Source organism: Centrocercus urophasianus, unplaced genomic scaffold, assembly GCF_019232065.1.
Source record: "Centrocercus urophasianus isolate 14NV4802_14NV808 unplaced genomic scaffold, USGS_Curo_1.0 seq_11, whole genome shotgun sequence".
NCBI lineage: Eukaryota > Metazoa > Chordata > Aves > Galliformes > Phasianidae > Centrocercus > Centrocercus urophasianus.
In genome coordinates this window covers 13,055,440-13,065,241 of record NW_024884253.1, presented here as the reverse complement: position 1 = coordinate 13,065,241, position 9,802 = coordinate 13,055,440, and positions in this window count along the sequence as shown.

Below are 9,802 nucleotides of genomic sequence, written 5' to 3'. Positions count from 1 at the left end.
AACCTACGTTAAAATTACTCATCTTCTCATGGATATTATTAAGTAATGAAGTGTCTGTTATATATCCTCGACCTTATATATCCTCCTTCTGTAACTGTATGTTGTCATCTCTTGAATACTGCTCCAACTGTTGTCTGTCCAGTATTCTTGTAGCTTTCTGTATGTTTGCAGTACTTTGGTTTTGTGCAATTTTCATTAATCCTTCTCCTGTGAATTCCAGTCCAAAAAAACATTGGAGTGTATGAGCAGTTTACTATTATCTTGAGTTATTCTTCCAACTTTCATCTTTTACTGTTCTACTCTGGTGCTGTTATTGTCCATAGATGCTGCGAGCGCAGTGCCTCTCTTTACAGATTAACAAATATCTGAAGTAATACTGTTTCAATACGAATCCTTAGGGCAATTGATTTTTAATGCAGGCTGAAAGCTGACCATTCTCATGACTTGCTTCATGCACATAACTTTAAATTCTCATTCCATGCCCAATTAGATTCCTTAATAGTTACGTTTGGAGGGTTTGCACAGAACCTTCTGAAGAGCCCAGTTAAATGAATTTTTTTTTGAGAAATGTGGGTTTTGGTACTGAATTCTTACAGACTACAGATACATGGTTTTAAAAGTTTTAGGCTGATCTGTTCTATCAGTCTTTTATTTTGGTTTTTAATAATTTCAACCAATTTGCTTACTTCTTGAGGTAAAAATCACTGACATGCAATGAGTCATATCAGCTATTAACAGTAAGTCTGATTACCTGGTTAATAATACACAACTTTATCCTGTCATCAAGTACAATTAGGTACAAACTTTTATTTCTTCACTTGAAGTCCTTAGATCTAACAGATGAAAGGGTGTCCAGTCTTGCCTGTATCATTGCAGGTAGGCACACTTAAAAAATGTTTTGGTTGGTTGCCTAGTGTTAAGTGATAGTTGTCTGTGACAAATGCTAGGTGTAAGTCAATCTCAAAACACCCAGCAGGTAAGGTCTGTCATGTTTTGCCCATAGTGCAAATGGAAGAGTGGATAGCTTGCACAGTGGCAGAGCTAGCAGCAAAACTGTTTGTTGTCCACTTAGCTCAGCCACTACAGTAATTTCTTTTTGTCAGAGATGATGGCTGATTTCTTCATCTATGAGAGATGCTGTTGCTTATAAGTAAAGAAAAAAAAAAAAAAAAAAAAAAAAAAAAAAGATCAGGTTAAATTTTCAAAGACAGCCTTTAAAAAGGAAGTAAGGGCTTCTAGTAGAGATTTTTTTGTTGTTCTTTAAGATGCAGGCGTGTTTTTGTATATGCAAAGTGTAGTGGCAGCTTTTTGGTGTATGTATAAGCATGCACTCAGACAAAGAAACATTTCAGATGGACTCTGAAATGGAACCAAGAGTTTAATGGTGAGGTAAAATTTTGTTTTTTGTATTTTGTTCTAGCTTTGGAATAACTATAGAAAATGGAGATTAGTCTATACTTCACTGCCTATGTAATAATTTTATATTCTCTTTAAAAGTTTTTAGATTTTGCTGGCATTTTTATTGTGTATAAGTGGTGCAATAGCAACCTAAAATGTGGAAAAGAGTGCGAGTATGGCAAGTAGATGTCAGGCCAGTACAATATTCAGCTTACACTGTGCTGCTGCTGGCAGCAGCCAAGGTTTATACTACAATTTTTCATCTGGGAGAGATGAGAAAACACTTTAAACCACTACGAGAATAGATAGCACAGTAGCTAAATTGCAAAGCGTAGAAATTGACAGAGTTGTAAATTATCACAGGGAATACTGTCAAAACAGGAACTTTGCAAAGTGTAAGACCAAAAGCATACACTTTGACTTACACAGATGAAAGTAAAGGTAGTATACATAATTCATTTGCTACCGCATCTGTGAATAAGTATAGGATCTGATCAGGAAGATGACAGGTTTAGGAAAGGTTCTTTAACAGTGGAGCACTTGCATTATTGGTCATGAGCATGTGCTGAAAAGTAATGTTTTAGTTAATGTTAACTGGACTTTAACTGCTAGTTAATGAAATGGCACCAAATGTAGAATTTACAAATACCAGCAAAACAATATCTATGTAGATGCTTTAAAATTGCATTTATGTGTCATTGACTGTTAGACTATTTCTGCATTCCAGGTTAGACGGAGACTGCAGACAGTCCTGGGAGCAGAACCAAAACGTAGGATGGCTCTGTTGTTGGATTATAAAAACATTTAAGGGTTGTGGTGGGGTTTTTTAGGGCTCCAGTTTTGCCAGGAATGGAAGAGGAGCAAAGGAGATGGGATGTTGAGTACTTTGTAGTGTGTTTATGGGAGCACACCAAGTTAACACACTCTCAACAGGAAACCATTAGTTCTGCATCTTCGTATGTAATACAGCAGATACTGAACGTTGTGGTCAGTAAGTGAATTGAACCCAGCACGACATGCTAGCAGTATGCGAGGGTCCAAGGTCTATTTACATGAAAAAGGCTGAGTGCAGAGCAGGTTGATGTCATGTTCAGGAAAGATGCAAAAAGTTTACCTCCTTTTGACTTCTGTAGAGGCAGCAAGGCTGCATCCAGAGTGCTTTAATAAACCATGACTGTTTCTGTTGTCCTGCAGAAAAACCTTTCCTTATCATAGTATTTCTTATTTAATGAGAAACTGGAGATTGTACACAAGTGCTATTGAAATTCATCTCTGTAAACAATGGATTTAGGTGGAGACTATCAGTCTGATTTCATGAGAACCAAGATTTCATCACTGTGCTAGTTGGCTGCAAGAGCCAAAAAAGACAGCAGCCAAAGGATGACTGAGAACTGGTGTGGAAAACAAAGTTTCAGATGTAGATTTGAGGATTAGAAGTTAAGAAAAAATACCAAAAAAAAAAAAAAAAAAAAAAACAAAAAAAAAAAAAAAAAAAGGATGCAATGACAATAAAGGACACCGAGTCAACTGAGGTTTACAGAGGATGGATTAGTTTAATTACTTTGTGCTAACAAAGGAAATGGGGAATTATAAAGTAATTTACAGATACATCAGTGCAGAAAAATATTTGAGGAAGGAAGTGAGTAGTGCCTTCTCTTATTTAACAGCAGTGAAGTTATATGGTAGAGCAAAGAAAACCATTTGCTGAGTTGGAAGGTTATTCTATTTTTATACATAAAAATAGCAAACTGGCTGATCTACACTGATTGATGTTAATGAAAGTGACAAAGTTATATACCAGTGCCAGTTTTTATTTAAGAAAATATAATGGATAACTGGATATAATGTAAGAGTTAGACACAGTGTAGTCAAACTTATACATTAAATCTAGTTTCAATGTAAATTTTAAGGATTTTTCTTACATTATATTCGGGATCTGTTCTGGTATCTGTAATAACACTACATAGCCAATAACAGTACTAAGAGCTGTGAGCAGTGTTTGCATTGTGAATGTGGTCAGAAGCAGAATATGTGTTTTACAGCACTTCTCCCTGGACTTGATCCAGTAAAGATCATAGACATATTTGAGGCAAATAAACAGAGGCACATTTTTGTGTGTGTGCTTAACACTGGGACCATCTCAGGTCACCGTATGCCTTCACATTTAACTTGGAAGTTATCTAATTGCTTAGACTTCTGCTTCTGCAAATGCCCCTAGCAGCTCATATCAGATAATCACTGCTGAGGTTATATAAACTGTGCTCTTTTGCTCAAATCCTATAAGAAGCCTGCTGTACTTGACCCTCTTCAGCTCCTCATGCTCTCACTTTCCCTTTTCAAATGACTGCCCTACTACAAGGCTCTAAAGTAATGTTCTGAAATAGAACTGAAGGTGAGTGGCTGAAAGGAGAGCATTACACGTCTATAATAAAATCAGAGAATCATTAAAGTTAGAAAAGATATTCAAGATCATCAAGTCCAGTCAGCAACCTAACACTGCAAGTCCACCAATAAGCCATGTCCCCAGCTGCTACATCCGCACGTCTGTTAAGTATCTCCAGGGATGGCAACTCCACTGCCTCCCTGGACAGCCTGTTCCAAAGGTTGACCACCCTCTCCGCTAATGAATTCGTCCTGATATCCAGTTGAAACCTCTCCTGGTGCCACACATTCCCTCGAGTAAAGAGGCCAACAATCACCTCAGTGTAGCCTCCTTTCGCGTAGTTGTAAGAAGGTGATGTGGTCTCCACTCATCCTCCTCTTCTCCAGACTGAATAAGCCCAATTCTCTCAGCTGCTTCTCACCTGGCTTGGTCCCTTTGCCAGCATCGTCTGCTCTTCTGTGCACGTTTCAGTAACTCAATATCTTTCTTGTACTGAGGGGCTCAAAACTGAGTACAGTACTCAAGATGTGGCATCATCAGTGCCACATATAGGGGGACGATCACTTCCCTTGGCCTTTTGACCATGCTATTTCTGATGCAGGCCAGGATGCCATTGACCTTCTTGGCCCTCTGGGCACACTGCTGGCTTATGTTCAGTTGGCTGTCGACCAGCACCTTCAAGTCCTTTTCTGCCAGGCAACTTTCCAGCCACACTTCCCTGAGCTTACACCACTGCCTGGAGATATTGTCAAGCACACAGAGCACCTGGCATTTAGTCTTATTGAAGACATACAATTAAATGCAACCCATCGATTCAGCCTATGCAGATTCCCCTGCAGAGCTAACCCACCCTCAAGGAGATCAACACTCCTGCCCAACTTGGCATCATCTACAAACTTGCTGAGAGTGCACTTGACTCCCTCATCAATATCACTGATAAAGATATTAAACAAAATGCTTTCTTGTGAAATCTTGAAAAATAAATTCAGATTTGACAAAATAGAAAGAAAGTATGTGAGTTTTAAGTTGTCTCAACAGCAGTGAATAGTAATGCAGCTGTTTTTATCATCATGTAGAGGTTTTAGTGGTATTTACAGTGATGGAGAGAGGAAAGAAGATATGAAAACAGCCCATTACTGAAATACAATGTTGAAGTTAGAAAACTTTCAAATAAAAGGAAAATACAAAGAAATAGAACGGCAATAATCAAAAGTTAGGTGAGCATAAATCAGCCCTAAAATAGTGTCAGAGAAAGAGGATTTGGGAAAACACATTTTGAACTTGCATTAGAGATAATAGGGATGCAGTCAGGGGAAAAAAGCCACTGAAATTCTAGGGTGCATGACCAAATACAGCATGGTGGGGAGTATAAATGAGAGGACTCCTCTGAGTCCAGTAAATCTGCATGAAATACTGCATTAGTTTTGGGGTCAGCATGTTGCTAACACAGTGAAAGAGAAGAATACCAATGTGCTACTGTACAAAAAAAAAGAAGAAATCAATGCAATAACTTCTGAATGCCAAAACAAGGCTCAAATTTGGAAATTCTTGGGTGAATGTGTAGAGGAGATAATTACTTAATGTCATTTGGAGTTGCTATAGCACAGAATAGTGAAAGAAGATAAGCAACTGCTTTATTTATTTCATGAAATACTAACAGGGAGATGAGGATGGGAAAACTCTTGATTCTAAGATATAAAATCTTAATTTCCCCAGGAGTTTAGAAGATGTTTCTTGGGTTATGTGGAAATTTTAAAATTAAACAGCACAAAAAGACTAGCAAAATGCATTGAGAAAATGTAAAATAAATCAATCAATCAATCAATAAATAAATACATAAATAAATAAATAAATAAATAAATCTTGCACTAGGTAAAGCAAGATGTAGACTAAACTAACCATAGTTTTCTATCTTCAGATTCTACGGTTGTAAACTATCTGTGTATCAGATGGCTATTAGTCACGTGATGAGCTCCTGACATCAGCTGCACTGGGTGCCACCTGTAAGCATTAAACAGGTTTTCATGGCTTCTTTGTGATGATTTGTTGCTGAAATTCTTCTTCAGGTGAAGTTGTTTTCGTGAAATTTCTATTACAGGGGAATCAGAGCAGAAAAGGAAATGAAGCAGTAGCTGCCCGCCTCCCTACTCCACATCCCCCACCTCCCGCCCTTAGCTTTGGTTCATTTCCTAGTGAAGAACTGCTCTGTGTTCTTGCTACAAAGCTGAAGAAGTAACTGATTCCTGATTACTGTCCATTGACCCAGCAGAACTTGTGAGGTCATTGACTGAAGTGAAATGTGAGGCTATTTATCCATCCTTCCCCAGCTGAGATCAAAAACAACTGCAGCACTTACATGTCATGCAATGTGAGCTCTTGTCACGATCCACACTGGGAGAGCATGTTTGTTCCAGTGCAGAGACAGAGGTGACCTGAGTATGTAAAATGTGAGTGCATTTGGCCTCAGCTATAAAGCAGCCATTGTCGTATAAATTGTTATGTAAAACACATGCTGCTTGAACAGCATTTGCATATGCCACGTATGTTTTTTGTTCAGTGTGGGAGGCTTAAATTACTTTCTAGGAAATGACAACTTTTTTTTAAAAGGTCTTGAATAGTCTGAGCAACTGCATCTAAAATGCCCTCCAGCAATCACAGAAAGTGAGTAAAGGATGGAAATAGAAGAGGCGTTGCACTTTCCACATGGAGAAGAAAATGGCTTTTTACATGTGTTTACTATTGCCACAGTCCCAAGGTCTCATCATAATCATTTGGGAGCTTAGATTTCATAAAAAATATTAGCCCCACTGTAGCATTTTGAAAGTAATAAGTTGATGCAAGATAGATAAGGCAAATACAATTATATTTATTTTACAGCTCCTTGAAGTAGCAGGAACTGCCACATTTCAAATTATCTTTAGAAAAACAGAATGGAGGTGGAGTTAATTCATAGGAAGAGATTATGACTTTTAGATTTGAGCTTTTGAACTTGAACAATTTAGATATTTTTTTCTGCTGAAAGGCAATAAATGTAGAGCAGCCATAAATCCTTCAGCTCTGTGTGTTCACATCACAGATGGGAGCAAGGAAAATGGGAAATTTCAGCCTGCCAATACTTCGAAATACAGCCATGGAACAGATTATGGAACGTACTGCCGTTCTGCTACCTGCTAGTACAGCACCTACCAGAAGAGTTGTTATTTCAGAACCCAAACTGGTAGCGTAAGTCAATAGCATGCACTCATGGTCAGACTCTGTTTTGAGGTTCAAGTATTTATTCCTGAAGTTGGTTGGATCCATGCACCATATGTGTCAGTTTGTAAAAACCCTTTGCATTAAGGTCTTCGTACTTTTCAAAAGGCACTAACCACTGACATGGAGTGAATGAAAGTTTCTTTTGATCAGGCCTATACAGGATGCCAGTAAAGGTCTCTATTTGTGCAGGCTTAGTTATACAAAACTGGTGGGTGTCTCTGTTGCTGAGAAGCAAGCTAGATATAGAGCAAGGAGTAATAACAGTAATAGAGGAAAGAATTGCTTCTACAAAAAACTAGAGGGGTTTCCTTTCCCTTTTTTCCAGATATTTTTGTTTGTCAGGCTTTTATTTGAATATGTGAGTAACTCATCACTTTTGTTGCATGCAGATTTCTACTTGCAGATCCAAGACCACCTGCACTTGGAGTTTGAATTCAGGCTGTTGAAAAACTATCTGCAGAGTGCAAATCTGAACATGGAGTGCAGCTGCCCAGGAGAACAGTGATACATCATCTCCAGGGTTTGCTGAGGACTTATATTTTAACAGTGTCAGCCTTCCCACTCTGTTGCAAGCAAAATTTACACCCCTTCTGTCTCCTAAGAGGAAAGGAAATAGAGGCGACAGAGATGTTCCCAGAGGAGTGACTAATCTTTACCCTTCAGGAGTTCTCAAGGATAGCCACCTCTACTGATCATTACATAGTTGATTTTAAAACAAGAAAAAAATACAGTAAATGCAAAGCAGTTAATTCCATTTCCCAAGCGTTCTGCAATGTACATCATTATCTATTCAGTTTGCCGTAGTCATTACCAGGCAGAAATTAGGTCTAGCAATGAATGGTCAGTATGATGCTGTCAGCAGTATACACTTCAATTTTAAATTTAAAATGGAGTCTGTTGTCTGAGTATATCAGCTATTAACTTTACTGTCATTGTCACAAAGCCATCAATCTCAGTCTGTCCCAAATCCATTTTCTGTGTAGAGTCAGCCCATCTTCCTCATTTCCTACACATGCAGATTTTAAATCATCTTGTAATCCTTGTATTGCACCAAAGGTTTAAGGCTGTAAGAGCTGGCAGGCTGTTTTTTGTGGTTGGGTTTTGTTGTTTTTTTAATTTTTTCCCCCCTGACGTACACTCAGTGTCTACTACCAGATGACAGATTGCAGCTATTCTCTGGACTGGCTCATGCCAGAAACAAACAGGAAAACAGAAAAGAAACCTTATAAGCCGATATAAAGTGGATGAAAGCTCTATTCCACTGAGGCTGATGGCAAATGAAACCTTAATTTACAGTTTGCAATTAATTGCTAGAAAAATTGTTTCTGAGGGAGTGCTCAATTTGGCCTTTGTAGGCAGGATTTTGTATATTTTAGAAATGATCTCTACTTGTATAGCATCAAAGCATATGAGATTATCAGAAATGCACTAGTTGGCTACCTTCTAGTTTAATGAGGGAGAGTTTGTTACCAGAATATTTTAAAACTTTATGAGTCTTCAGTTCTGGATTTTGGCTCTCTTTCTGATCTAACAGTGTCCAAGAACATTGACTTTTATAGCCCATAAATTTCCTCAAACTTGCTAGAAGGGCAAAGCTTAGGAAGCATATGTATGATTGGAGAGCTGCAGCTTTGACGGATGGACTATCAGAGGGATGAGGAACTGCTAATTCCTATGGATGGCCATATTCATTGCAGTCAGTGGCTGAATGTCCAAATGGAAACCTGTAATGAGTAGTGTCCCTCAAGGGCCCATACTAGGACCGCTACTATTTAATGTCTTCATTAGTGACATGGATAGGGGGATTGAGTGCACTCTCAGCAAGACTGCAGAAGGCACCAAGCTGACTACTGCCACTGAAACACCAGTGCAAAGGGTGCCATCAAGAGGGATCTTGACAGGCTTGAGAAGTGCACCCATGTGAGCGTCATGAAATTCAACAAGAGCGAGTGCAAGGCCCTGCACCCGGGTTGGGGCAATCCCCAGCGTCAGTACAGACTGTGGGATGGATGGATTGAGAGCAGCCCTGCAAAGAACTTGGGGCTACTGATGATTGAAAAATTGTGTATGATCTGGCAATGTGCACGTACAGACCAGAAAGCCATTGCGGGATGCATCTAAAGAAGCCAGCAGTTCAAGGGAGATCTTTCTCTCTGCTCTCTTGATACCCTACTTGGAATTATTGTATCCATATCTGGGGAGCAGATGCAAAACATGGACCTGCTAGAGCAGGTGTAGAGGAGGGCCACAAAAATGATCAGAGGGCTGGAACTTCTCTGTTACAAAGAAAAGCTGAGAGAGCTGGGGCTGTTTAGCCTACAGAAGAGAAGACTGTTGGGAGACCTTACTGCGGCCTTTCGATATATAAAAAGATGAAAAAATGAAGAGTTTTTTACCAGGGCCTGCAGAAACAGGACATGGGGTGTTGGCTTTAAACTGAAAGAGGGTAGATTCAGGTTGCATATAAGAAGAAATGTTTTATGTTGAGAGTGTTAAGACATTGGAACAGTTTCCCTGAGAAACTGTGGCTATTGGAAAAGTTCCACACCAGAGGTTGGTGGGCATGGAACAGCCTCTCTAGAGCAGTGGGCTCGGCCCCACGCTTCAATAAGCATTCGGACAGTGCTCTCAAAGACCACGTTTGAATTTTGGGTGGTTCTGTGTGGAGCCAGAAGTCTGACTTAATAATCCTTGTGAGTCCCATCCAACTCAGGGTATTCTACAATTTTATGATCCTATACTGGTTGTGATATGAAGGGTTCCTTG